The sequence below is a fragment of the Bubalus bubalis genome, chromosome 17 (assembly GCF_019923935.1).
Source record: "Bubalus bubalis isolate 160015118507 breed Murrah chromosome 17, NDDB_SH_1, whole genome shotgun sequence".
NCBI lineage: Eukaryota > Metazoa > Chordata > Mammalia > Artiodactyla > Bovidae > Bubalus > Bubalus bubalis.
This window is the reverse complement of record NC_059173.1, coordinates 64,281,234-64,295,685: the sequence shown is the minus strand read 5'-3', so window position 1 is coordinate 64,295,685 and position 14,452 is coordinate 64,281,234. Positions and strand designations below refer to the sequence as shown.

The following is a 14,452-nucleotide window of genomic DNA, read 5'->3' as shown; positions in this document are numbered from 1 at the left end:
CTAGAGCTGTTTTCAAAATAGTATAGGTAATTATTTGTTTTCCAGGAGAGGACATTACAGGCTTCCAACATGATTTCTAATATGGAAATATTAACACAAATTATCATTTTGGAGTGAAATTACTTAATCAGTATCTGATGGAAATTTGCATTGCAGTATTTCCTCTTGGAATGTCTTGCAGTTTTTAAATATCATTTTCCATATCTGAGAATGTTCATCCTTCAGTGAACTTTTATTGATTCTTTTAAATCTTAAATGTTAAAAGTAGAGACTTTCTTCTGTGAGGCATTTTGTGCTTTCTGTGGTCAATTTTGGTGTTCTTCACAAAGGAGCCTGTACTCTTGTCTGGACTAGAAAAGCTTACCTTGATACAAGTAATGTGATAGTAACACCCAGTGATCATCATCAAGTATATCACAAGGAAATACTCTGATTCTAGAATTTTTCTGGTGTCTAACAAAGACAGGCGTATGTGAGAGGAGGAAGTGATCACAGGGTTGCCATGATCTAGAAAACTATTTCGATTATTGACTACTTATTCGGAATTAGTTTTAAAATTTTAAAACAATGTATAATTGGATAATAAAAGATTGAAAAAGAATTAAAAAGGTATAAGAATTAGGTTTTATCATGCAACTAAGATCATTATAACTTTAGAACAGGTTTTATTTTGATGAGTATTAAAGAACCTAGGGCCTAAGCTTTTTTGATTTTCTGTATCTTAAGCTCATCAAGAGAGTCTCCTCTTTATTTTTAGAAATGTAAAGGAATCCAGAAGATTTCTTCCAACTGCCTCCTGCTATTCGGGCAACTTCCTCATGAAGCCCAGGATCCCAGCCTGTTCCTAATGAAGTGCAGATTTCCAGTTCTTGGGAGGTTCGTAATGAAGCTTTGGGTTCTAAATGGGTCAGAACAGATTTTGTACTTTCTCTGGTTGTGAGAATATTCAATAGGCAATCTGTGCTAAAGACTCTGGAATAATAATTTTGGCACCCACTGATTTCTTTGTTTTTCAAAGGAAAGAAGAACATTGTTGATGACTAATCAGTGAAAGAGTTCTTTCAAGGTATCCCTTATTGAAAGATTTATCCCTTTGCTCCAGCTCAGTAAAAAGATGATTTAAACAGTATTCTTGTAATGAAAAAAAAAAAATCTTCTATTTGGCTCCAGGGATCTGGTACTGTCTAGATTTATTTTCTGCTTGAAATTGAACATGTAGAGAAACTGCACCAACGGGTACCTGGTTCTTCCTCAAACCTCAATTGATCTGGTTAGAGAGTTGAACAAATATTCTTGAACTGTGTGATGATCTTTCTCTTCCTGGAGATCCTGCTTTACAACTGGTAGACCTCCTGGACTGTTCACCTACCTTTCATATCTTTCCTTTCCCGTTTATAAAAAAAATCTCATTATCCTTTTGATCTATTTTCTGTGAGATATCTCCAGTTTTATCTTCTAACTCATATTGATTTCTAAATTTCTTTTATTATGCTTTTTGGTTTCTAAAAGTTCTTTTTGTGGTTGTTCTCATTTGTGGCAGCTTGGTCTCTTGTAATCTTAAATGAGGTATCTTGATGTCTTACTCTGGTTTTAAAGAAAAGTTTTCTCCTCTCTGAATAAATCTCTGTGTTCTAAATGTTGTATTTTAAATAAGTAGTTGGTTTTGGCCTATATTCCCTAAATAAAAAGCTGCTTGAGAGCTCACAGCATTTTAGCAGTGTCAAATTTGAGCTTTCAGCTCAGTTCAGTTCAGTTCAGTCGCTCAGTCGTGTCTGACTCGTTGCGACCTGATGAACCGCAGCACACCAGGCCTCCCTGTCCCTCACCAACTCCCAGAGTCCACCCAAACACATGTCCATTGAGTTGGTGATGCCATCTAACCATCTCATCCTCTGTCGTCACCTTCTCCTCCTGCCCTCAATCTTTCCCAGCATCAGGGTCGCCCTCAATCTTTCCCAGCATCAGGGTCTTTTCAAATGAGTCAGCTCTTGGCATCAGGTGGCAAAAGTATTGGAGTTTCAGCTTCAACATCAGTCCTTCCAATGAACACCCAGGACTGATCTCATTTAGGATGGACTGGTTGGATCTCCTTGCAGTCCAAGGGACTCTCAAGAGTCTTCTCCAATACCACAGTTCAAAAGCATCAATTCTTTGACACTCAGCTTTCTTTATAGCCCAACTCTCATATCCATACATGAATCCTGAAAAAAAACCATAGCCTTGACTAGAAGGACCTTTGTGGGCAAAGTAATGTCTCTGCTTTTTAATATGCTGTCTAGGTTGGTTGTAACTTTCCTTCCAAGGAATGTGTCTTTTAATTTCATGGCTGCAATCAACATCTGCAGTGATTTTGGAGCCTGGAAAAATAAAGTCAGCCACTGTTTCCACTGTTTCTCCATCTATTTGCCATGAAGTGATGGGACCAGATGCCATGACCTTTGTGTTCTGAATGTTGAGCTTTAAGCCAACTTTTTCACTCTTTTCTTTCACGTTCATCAAGAGGCTCTTTAGTTCTTCTTCACTTTCTGCCATAAGGATGTTGTCATCTGCATATCTGAGGTTATTGATATTTCTCCCGGCAATCTTGATTCCAGCTTGTGCTTCCTCCAGCTGTGAGTTATCTAGGTGGGCCATTGAATATTTAAATTAGGCATTTAAACTCCCTAGAGAAAGGCTTCCCTGGTAGCTCAGCTGGCAAAGAATCTACCTGCAATGCAGGAGACCCCAGTTTGATTCCTGAATTGGGAAGATACCCTGGAGAAGGGATAGGCTACCCACTCTAGTATTCTTGGGCTTCCCTGGTGGCTCAGACAATAAAGCAACTGCCTGCAATGCAGGAGACATGGGTTGATCCCTGGGTTGGGAAGATTCCCCTGGAGGAGGGCATGGCAACCCTCTCCAATATTCTTGCCTGGGGAACCCCATGGACAGATGAGCCTGGCAGGCTACAGACCACGGGGTCACAAAGAGTCAGACATGACTGAGCAACTAAGCACAGAGAAATGTGTTCTGCCTTTTCTGGAAGGAAAAGTTCTGCTGCCAGTCTTCTGACACTAGGAAATGGGCTGTGGGGGTGGAAAGACAGTGTCTCAGCACCTAGCCTCCCATATGTGCGGTTACTCAATCCCCTTGTTTTCTGTAGAGTTACTGTATCCTCAGTTTCTTGGGATCCTCCCAACTCAATGACCCTCTGTTTTCCCCTTTTCCAGACTCTTCAGTGGGTGTGGTGGAGATGGAGCAGGGTGAGGGGCTTAACTCAGGAGAGTAGGGGAAGATATGTAGGTGTTTAACCACTTCTCAAATAGCTCTTACCCAGCGCTCATTTTAGCTTCTCACCTGGCTCCCCCACCTTTCTCCCATTTTAGAGAAACTTATGCTACCAGTTGCAGAGCATTTGGGGAACCTGTTGTATAGCTAGTTGGGTAGTGGTGGGCTTAGTCTCTCAGTTGTGTCCGACTCTTTGCAACCCCATAAACGGCAGCCCACCAGGCTCCCCCGTCCCTGGGATTCTCCAGGCAAGAGTACTGGAGTGGGTTGCCATTTCCTTCTCCAATGCATGAAAGTGAAAAGTGAAAGTGAAGTCGCTCAGTCGTGTCCGACCCTCAGCCACCCCATGGACTACAACCCACCAGACTCCTCCGTCCATGGGATTTTCCAGGCAAGAGTACTGGAGTGGGGTGCCATTGCCTTCTCTGAATGTAGCTAGTTACTTCTTGGCTGTTCCCACTGCCCACTCAAGACTGAGCTTTCTTGTCTTTGGTGGTTCAGTTACTACTTGTGTGCCTGCTTTCCTTCTTCTAAAACTTCGTTACCATGTTTCCTTTCCTGTTCTTTCTGTTCTTGTAAGTTCATGTCCTTTTTTTAAAAAAAGACCAAATTAGAATCTTTTGTTTAATACACTATCTTGCTGTGAATAGGGCAATATATTTAAATGTACCTAATGAAAATGTTCCTTTGAATGGGAAGCTTTCAGAAGGCAGATCTTATACTAACAGTGCACCAGGGTCTACTGTAGAAAGTTTACTTACCTCTGAAGGATTTATTTTTTGAGCTAAAAAGAAAAATGGATACTGCAACTATGTCTTTCTTGTGTGGAAGTATTATATGTAACCACCCATGTAAATTTAAAAAATTAAGACAGAGTAAAGTAAACTGCAGTGAAAAGGTTGACCAAAGGCTAAGTACATATTTTACCGCAGTGAAGAAATTTGTCATGGGCTATGTATAGCCTGCTATTTCTGCAGAAAGATACCACAAACTCTGAGATATTAATGCAGTTGTTTCATAACCAGAGTCAAGTTGTCGATTTTTACAAGTATTACAATAAAATGTTAGAGGCTTTTATCGTGACCAGAGAGGTCTGTGTCATCACCTTGTAGGGGAAGGCGACAGAGTAGATCTTTCTTCAGTTTACATCACTTGAACTGGAGGCAAAGTATAAACAGTTCTTTTCCTTGCATTTTATACCTGGGACAAGACAGAAAAAAGTACATTGTCAATTGAAACCAAAAGGATGTTGTAATAACTTCTAACCTAGTTATAAACAATAGAGATATGTTAGTAATTTTAATTATCAATATTATTGCAAAATGTTTAGATGAAATGTAGCTGACTTTTAATAGAAAACACTATAAATAATAGTTGGGGAATAGGAGTTTTTATTGTCACTTGAGGGGGTGTGTGTGTGTGTGTGGATGTGGATGTGTATGATCTGGAAGGCAGGATAGATGAGATGAGAAGCTGAGTTTTACCATGAAGTTTGTAGAGGCTCACTTATCATAATATTCTCATTTGCATCTTTGTAAGACAGGGTTGTATCATATACTTCTGTGGATCATTCCTGTCTTCCAATTAAAAGTTAAAAACGTGTGCTGTGCTTAGTCACTCAGCCATGTCTGACTCTGTGACCCCATGGACTGTACCCCAACAGGCTCCTCTGTCCATGGGATTCTCCGGGTAAGAATACTGCGGTGGGTTGCCATGCCCTCCTCCAGGGGATCTTCCCGACCCATGGATTGAACCCAGGTCTCCCACAGTGCAGGCAGATTCTTTAACTACTAAGCCACCAGGGAAGTCCTAAAAAAAGTGTCATCAGTATAAAAAGAGTATCTGTAGGGTATTTTCTACATGACAGGGGATATGACCTTTGTCATAGTGATATGTGTTATTTAAGGATGGTTCTTAGGAATTTGACTCCAAGTTAAAAGAAGCATTTGTATTTCTCAGTTCACCCAGAGGAGTAATAAACCATACTTCAATTTCTGAAGTCTGTTTCAAAGTCAAATCCTCTCCTCTGAGAGTACTTTTCTGTTCACTTATACAACTGGAAAAGGGCATTTCAGTCAACACTTTATTCTCCAAGTCAGGAGCTGAAGGTGAGTAGGTGGCCAACAACAGAGATAATTTAAGGACCCTCACAAGGTTTTGTATTAAAACATCTCTCTCTGAGAGAAGCCTGTATATTTCTCACTACTTTTATGAACTGTTTCAAATTTTGCCTATTACAGATTTACTTAGATTACAGTGTCCTCTTTTAAAATAAAAATATCCCAGGGAGGAGGGTTGAGTAGTCTGTTAATCAATCATTCACAATCTAATGTAGCTTAGTTTAGTTACATTGCTTTTCTCTAGTTGATGGAAGTTTTGATGCGGGTCAGGAAGAGAGAAGAGGGAAATAACTTATTCCCCGGAGTTCTTAAGTGTAAGGCAAGCCTGAGCAGAGGACATTGAAGTGGGCTCACTTTTGACATCCAAAGGAGAGCGTGAGGGCCCTGGGTATTTGGGATTGGGAAGATGAGACAGGTGCTAGGAGGTGAGTGAAGAAAGAGGAGTGGGAAAATGGCAAAGACAAACTTTCAGCTCTGAAAGGTTGTGGGCCAGTTCTTTCTCTATAATGAAGGCCTTAAGTCAATAGTACTGGGCACTCTGGAGAAATGGTTTTGTATTTTTGTCTTAAATTTGTGTTATGTTTTGTGTAATATATATCTTAATATATGGGAAAGAAAATATAGACCTTAAAAACAGACAAGCTGTATTCGAAAAATGCCATAAAACATATACAGTGCTGTTATATTTTATTCATTAAACAATTGCTTAATGTTTAAACAATTAAACAAATGTTTAATTCAATTAAACATTATTCATTAAACTTCCATTAACTAGAGGAAAGCAATTTAATTAAACTATTTATATATTAAGCTTCAGGGAATAAATAATCAGTGTTGTAAGACTAATTATTGTCAAAAGCAGAGAGGAGGTCTCAGAATTATTCAGTAAAGCAATTTTGCAGCTCTATTGGTTGAAAGAAATGTTTCTTTCAGATACATTTTTTTTAAATGTTTGCTACATGGCAGGGATAGTGCAATGTAGTTGTGTCCTTGGTAGGCTTGGAAAATATTTTAGCTTAAGCAGGTGTTTCTTTTTTTTTTTTTTAATCTTGCTCTAAATTGTAAAGCCTTTGAAATATAATCTACTTATTTTAGGAATTGTTAGACTTGTTCTTCTTATAGAACAACATATGTGAGTAGAAAAGCAAGCTAACATATTTTTGGTCAATCACACCCATGGAAAACTGAAAACCACATTGGAGTCCAGACATCACCTACCATGTTAGAGCTTTTAACCTTATAATGTAATAACCTATAATATTATAACCTATAATCTGTAATTACACAGATACATTACTTGTGAGGAAATAAATGATCTCATTTGTACCAGTTTAGAAAAAAATCAAATCTGGAAAGTCAGAAGCTACGGCTTCATATCTTATAGCTAGGGTGACCATATCATGTATCATTGAATCCAAATTGAGATAATTTTTGGAATGAAAGGTGATGTTCAAAATAATTAAAATGTTGTCCATCTGTCCTTATTTATACTCAGTTTAAATTGTATCATTTTGACCCCTCTTCAGTTTCAGTACTATTTCTTCTACAGTGTGCAATCTGAATTTAAGTCTGCCCAATGAATTTTAAAATTTCAGATAATTATATTTTTCAATTTTAGGATTTTCTTTAGTTTTTTTTTAGAGTTTCCATTTATTTCCTGAATACTCCTATCTTTTCAACCATTGTATCTTGCTTCTGCTGTATATACATTCTCCTGATTATGAGTTTCTTGTCTCCTTGCAGATTTTGTCTTCCACGCAATTGGTCCCTGGTGCCAGAAAGGTTGGGGCCCACTGTATATAAACAAAGTACATAAAATATATAAAAGTATATACAGCAATGGCCCCCAACCATTTTGGCACCAGGGACCGATTTCATGGAAGACAATTTTTCCATGGACTGGGGGATGAAGGATGGTTTCGGGATGATTCTCAGAAGGAGCAGGCAACCCAGATAGATCCCTCACATGCGCAGTTCACAGTAGTGTTCATGCCCCTAAGAGAATCTAATGCTGCCGCTGATCCGACAGGAGGCAGAGCTCAGTGATGGGGAGTGATGGGGAGCGGCCGGAAACACAGATGAAGCTTCACTCGCTCACCTGCTGCTCACCTCTTGCTGTGTGGCCCGGTTCCTAACAGGCCACAGGTTGCTAGTGGTCTGGGGCCAGGAGCCTCATTTGGGGACCCCTGTAGTAAACGACCGGAGAAGGCAATGGTACCCCACTCCAGTACTCTTGCCTGGAAAATCCCGTGGACGGAGGAGCCTGGAAGGCTGCAGTCCATGCGGTCGCTAAGAGTCGGACACGACTGAGCGACTTCACTTTCACTTTCATGCATTGGAGGAGGAAATGACAACCCACTCCAGTGTTCTTGCCTGGAGAATCCCAGAGATGGGGGGGCCTGGTGGGCTGCCGTCTCAGGTGTCGCACAGAGTCGGACACGACTGAAGCGACTTAGCAGCAGCAGCAGCAGCAGCAGTAGTAAAGAACAATAAAGGCTGGAATATCTACATCTCTACCTACCTTACCTCTTTGTTATCTTTTTCTTCTTACTCTATGATTTTTTGACTTTATTTTATAGTTCTTCCATTGAATTTTAATAATTAATACTTTTAATAATTAATTAAAACTAAATTAATACTTTTAATTTCCCTTAAAATCTTGTTCTCTAATCACTGCTCTCCAACCCAGCCACCTGTTTTTATTATATGGGTGGGATAGTTCTTAGACTTTCTCTTGTGCTATTGATTTTTCTCAGATGACCGGTGATGCATGTTTTTGGGGAAGTGTGATGCTCATAACTTGTGGGCACTGCTTTCTTTTGTTATTTTTTACCTCTTGTTTCCCATGAAGGAAAGAGTCTGTGTGTACTTGAATAGGCATGATAACTGGTAAATACATGTGCACTGAACTTAAGATAAGTACTGTATAATTGACAGTCTGGTGGTGTCCATTGGAGTCTTGCCCTTCCAAGAAAAATCATTTAAATTCTTTGGCGATGGGCTCTGTCACATGGCATTTCTGCCTGCTGTCTGAAAGTGAAAGTGGGAGAGATTTGTTCAGCTGTTCAGTGGTCAGTCCCTTATTCAAGTACCCTCAGTATTGTGGTAAAACCTACTCTTGTCTCCTAGGCCTCCAGCTTATGTTGTTAGAACCTTTCTGGAGTTCTCTCTTGGGTGAAACAGACCTATCTTCTGTGCAGCCCTTATCCGCTCCCAGGCTTTGTCGTCACACAGAGTCACTACAGTAATCCTATTGGTGTCCTGTCTTCTCTGAAGTCATTAAACATTGTAGACCGCTTAGAGTTTACAGTCCACTAGCTGTCCTACCTCACTCACTTTTGTTTTTATATTCCCATTTCTACATTTTTAGATTCATTTCAGTGTGTTTTGAAAGGAGAAAGGTAATTGTGCCACCTTGCCTCAGTAGTATTATGTAGTTTGAATGTTATTTTGCTATTTAAATATTTAGGTATTTGCCTTGTTTTTTTTTTTGTTTTTAAAAAGTTTTAGGGGCGTTGAAGGTAGGTTTAAGTGTCTTATAGATATTCCCTTCCCCATCATTTATCCTTATAGATTCTGTCAGTAACTGGATATTTCACAAAGCTAGTAAATATCTGTTGAATGACTAATTCTTAAAGCCCCCTAGCATGGAACCATAACTGAAAGTATTATAACAGAGCTCGTGAAAGTTTTGTTGTGACAAATTTGTGTTTTGGCAAAGGTAGAAAAACTAAAAACCAACTTATTGCATCCTTATTTAAATATATATATATTTATACTTTGAATGAATTTTACTTAAATAGCCTTTAGTTTTGTCTGATTTTATAGTTATGAAGCAGGAAAGGACAGGAGTGAACTAGAAGCTGGTGAAGTTAGAGGAAAGGGGCACCAGGAGGCATGGAGGAAAAGAATTGACAGCTGGTGGGGAAAGATGTGCCTGGTGGTAAAATGTGAAAAAGGAAAATACGTGTCTCTTGCCTCTCACTCCCTTTGGGTACAGAAAAAGCTTTGTGTAGCTCTGACCCTGAACACTTTATAGCTCAAAACTACAAAAGGAAAACACATTTGAGTTTCTCTTGATGATCTTGGAGATCAATGCTGTGGATTCATTAGTTTTCTTCAATCAGAGGGTAACTGTCTACTTTTTATAGCAGTGGAGTGTTTATGTGAACTTGTAAGGAAATGTGAACCTCTCTTAACACTTCTTAATTAGGCTGAAATTCCATCAAGGGATTTCTGTTGACCTCATAAAGAAGGAATGTGAAATTTAATTTTCCAAAGTCACAGGTGCCCAGTCAAGGGCACAGACAGTTTATCTTTTCTGGATAGCCTGCTGCAAGTGCACACTGCACCAGTGCTTAGCTGCACGGGCCCCAGTGTGGAGCCGGCTTTTATATCATCGTCTAAACCCTCTGGAAACAGTGACAGACTTTATTTTTTGGGGTTCCAAAATCACTGCAGATGGTGACTGCAGCCATGAAATTAAAAGACACTTGCTCCTTGGAAGAAAAGTTATGACCAACCTAGACAGCATATTAAAAATCAGAGATATTGCTTTGCCGGTCCGTCTAGTCAAGGCTATGGTGTTTCCAGTAGTCATGTATGGATGTGAGAGTTGGACCATAAAGAAAGCTGAGCACTGAAGAATTGATTCTTTTGACCTGTGGTGTTGGAGAAGACTCTTGAGAGTCCCTTGGACTGCAAGGAGATCCAACCAGTCCATTCTAAAGGAGATCAGTCCTGGGTGTTCATTGGAAGGACTGATTTTGAAGCTGAAACGCCAATACTTTGGCCGCCCGATGCAAAGAGCTGACTCATTTGAAAAGACCCTGATGCTGGGAAAGATTGAGGACAAGAGAAGAATGGTATGACAAAGGATGAGATGGTTGAATGGCATCACTGACTCACTGGACATGGGTTTGGGTGGACTCTGGGAGCTGGTGCTGGACAGGGAGGCCTGGTGTGCTGCGGTTCATGGGGTCGCAAAGAGTTGGACATGACTGAGCGACTGAACTGATACTATCTAGTAGAGAACAGAAATGTTGAATCATTCATAAAAAGTGGCTAAGTGTATTGCATTACCAAACCAATTCTGCAGTTTCCATGGACTTACAGAAAATTTTATTCATCTCTGGGGGAAAACCTTTGGCAGAAAGCTGATTTTTGGTTGGCATGCTCTTTGCATCAGTTTATTCTCTGGTTAGGTTGTTCTTGAAGTCAGTTGTATACACACTCTCATCATGTTGTGGAATTAAAACAATTTTAGTTCTCAACCCATACTTATTTTTCTACTGGTATTTAACCTTCTGTGTTGAGTTTAAAATTTGAGATTCCATTGTGATAGTTTAAATGTATACTGTTTACAATAATGACAGTTTCCAAGTAATCGAGTGGGATTCTGGAGTTTCATTTCTTGTTCTGTTGTAGGCTGTTTCTCTAAACATCCCTGTAGTGTAAAATAAGGACATTATATGAAGTATGGTTATGTTTCTCATGTATGTGAACTGTTTAGAATTCTCAGTTATTCAATAGCATGACTGCAGAGTGTATAATTAAAAATTTTTTTCTAGGTTAAAAAGAGGATAATTAGAGTCAATGAAAGAAAGATGGAGAAAAACAGCAAAAGACAGCAATGAAGTATAGTCAATAAATAGTGTTATCTACAAAAGCTATTTATGTGTAATGAAATATGAAGCATCAAATCTTATTATTAATTCTCTTATTGGAATTTTTGGTGCCTGGATAAAATTATGTATACTTTATATTACTTTGCTTTTTAATTACTGAATGTTTAATTAAGAAAACTATTGCACTTTCTAAAATGAAGTCAATGATTTAACATATAAGAGAGTATTAAGGATTATAAATTCATATTTCTCTTTATGTTAATATTGAAATGATAAATTTCAAAGATAAAGACCATTAAATTGGATGATTGAGTTACTTACTTCAAATCATCAGACTTAATTAGCATAAATGTGTAAGAGCTACATTTGGTGTCTATTTAATTGATGCTTGGAGGGAAGTGCACATGTGAGTGAGTGTATGTTTTTCCTTGACAGTGGCCTGACCCCTGGGCTGTTTCACCAGTGAAATTTATAGTTGCTGAGCTGTGCTGTTTCACTGTTGCTTTTGATATTATATTACAATTTTAGCCTATATTCTAGGAAGAATTTAATCCTTAATTATGCAGGGACCCTCCCTTTTAATCTTTAATTTATTCCTGAATTTAGGGGCCAGATTATCAATTTCTAATTGCTCCCAGGAGTTACATGAGCTATTCATTCCACTAACACGTAGGGTTTCCTGCATCAGAGAACACGTTTTATTTGAGTTTATCCTTTGATGGTACCTGATCCATAATAGAGGTTATACGTAAGTGATTTTACTAACAGAACTCTTTAATTAATTCAAAGCATTGTTCACCTTTCCAAATATAAATTGTATATTTGAATGGTGGTGGGCCATGAGAAGGAAATGGGCATTTATGTTTGCCTACTATATGATGTTTTAATCTCTACAATTAATCTATAGTATGGTTAGGCTAGATTATTTCTACTATAAAAATGAAGAAACTAAGGTTTAAGAAATTAGATAACCAACTCAAATTTATATGGGGTTGTAAAACTGGTAAGAGTTTGAAGACTTTCTGACTTTCAGAGATGATAGGTGTTAGAAGGGATACTGGTAAGCCACTCTTACCTGACTGGATGGGGAAAGCATGGGACCAGGGGAGTCTGGGAATAGGCAATAGTAACACGAGGACTGTGATGATGCCTGTATCCATGGCACCTAGCACAATGTGTAGAAATTCTTGGGTGCTCAATAAAATTTTATTGAAAGAATGAATGAAGTGGAGGTGATCAAGTTTGGGGTCATACAGAAAAACAAACTCAGGAACAAGGAAGCTTTGGAACTGCAGTACCATTGGGGTGTTTATTTTGAGGAATGCAGCAAGAATCCAGTTATTAGGTTCAGGGAACAAAGTCAGGAAGGGGCCAACAATCAAAACATAATTCCTGATCTGGGGTCCTTAAATTATTCAGGATTAGAAATCTTGATGTAGAACTGAGTTTACATAAGAGGTCTCAGATTTAAGAATTAAAAGGATGAAGGAGTGAGCCTTCAATGTAGCAGACCTCTTCCTAAACTGATTATCTGGTTGAATCAGCAAGAGTGTTACTTGTTTTTGTTAACTCATTAATGGCAGCCCACTCCAGTACTATTGCCTAGAAAATCCCATGGACAGAGGAGCCTGGTAGGCTACACTCCATGGGGTCGCAAAGAGTCGGATACGACTGAGTGACTTCACTTTGTCTTATTTTACTTCTTGCTTGTACTAGATACTTTTATATCTCTTGCAAGTTCTACTTATTGGGCTGGTGGAGCATATACGTGTGTTTTTACCTCCTTCAGATTAATGTTTAACACAGAATATTTTGTTAGGGAGCCTGGTTTCTTCTGACAGGGTTTATCAGGTGGGAACTCATTAGTCTCTAATGGGTATTTTACCACATGAATTGCAGACAGTCCCCAATGAACCGATATTAGGATCCCAGTGTTTTTGCAGAGACCATGGTTTGATCTGTATATAAAAGAAATTAGCCTTGGATAGTGAACTTCAAAGTTTCTGGTATCAAAAAAAAATTTTTGTTTAGTAAGATTTCTCTGATGTTCCTTAGAACTGCATGTCATCTGTTTTCAGTCCATGTGATTTGGGTGTATTTCCAAAGGAGGGTATAACCCACTCCTGACCAATGAGAATATTGTGATTTGTTCCCAGGTGGACATGTGGCCCAAGCCAAGGCCTTTGGAGCCAGTGATAATTTACCCATTGACCTTTGCTAAAATTAAAGCAACCAGAGTATACTGAGCTTTGACCATGCCAGCCTAGAACTGCTGAAACCATCTTTTCACTGTATGGGGATCTTGCTGGGGAGAGAACCAACATAGATAGAGGCTGAGAGGTGAAAAAGGAGAAAATGAGTTCTGATGAAATTTTCAAGCCTTTAAGTCCATCCATGCCTGAAAGGTTTTACTTTGGACTTTTTAATTGCATGAGCCTATATATTCCCTTTGGTTTAGCTCGAGTTTTACTTTACTTTCTGAAATTTGCTACAGAAAGAGATTCAATTGTTTTCATTTATGGAAGGCAAGCAATACAAAATTAGTAAATGCTGAATATTAAACATTGATAGAGGGTGAAATAAAATTACATTAGATGCTGAATTATGTATTTTCTGAATGATTAAAATAACACTCTTTATGTATGGTTAATCTAAGGTAACAAAGGGATAATTGACACAAAGGACCTTATTGTTTTGTTGAGGTATGTAAAAATAATCAGTGGCTTTTTACAGTAGAATATTTTGCTTTTCAGTGAAAAAAAGACTTTCTAAGATTCATATGTAATAAGATGTTTATTTCTTGATCTGAAATTTTGTCTTTTGCTGTAGCACGTGATTGATAAATTTGAGCAGATATTTGCCTGAGAAATATCAATGACCAGAAAGTATTTTGACTACTGACTAAAATGCTTATCACTACAGCCAGCTCTTTAATGAAGAAATATAGATACTGATACGTTGTGTCACCTTTGTATTTTAATACTATATATACTAAGGGCATGAGCCCAGCTAAATATGCTGAGCACATATGCCAGGGTAGAACCAAGAGCCCGCACACTGCATGAAGTTTTGTCCCTGAACTATATAGAGTATAACAGAAAGACTCCAGGGGTTCATTTGGCTCTCTTCATTCAGTTCCCTTCATTCAGTTCCCAGCAGAAAACCTTAAGTAGACTAAAAATATGAAACCACCAGAATCGTCTGCCTCTTTTCACTTCAGCTCCAATGCATGGTTACATTGAAAAGTTTCCTTAGGGAAAATTCAATTGGTAAATTCTGATTTATTCTAGTAGATAAATGACAATATAACAGTGTATATTTTCATTGATAATTAATACAAATTTATTAGTTATTCAGGAGTTTTGTTTTTAAAGAGTCTATGTAGCTTGGCAACTGAAAATTCATCTTAAAAATGTCTATAGGATCTGAATTTTAATA

At 38.3% G+C, this 14,452-nt stretch overlaps 1 protein-coding gene across 1 annotated transcript in view; it reads left to right on the top strand.

The window, feature by feature from the left end:
- Window positions 1-245: 245 nt before the first annotated feature.
- The window catches only part of IQCM (IQ motif containing M), a 488,337-nt gene continuing 474,130 nt past the window's right edge, over window positions 246-14,452 (top strand). The window contains exon 1 of the mRNA XM_044930386.2: window positions 246-876. The gene's annotated coding sequence lies outside the window, so the exon portion shown is untranslated. The remainder of the gene's footprint in view (window positions 877-14,452) is intronic.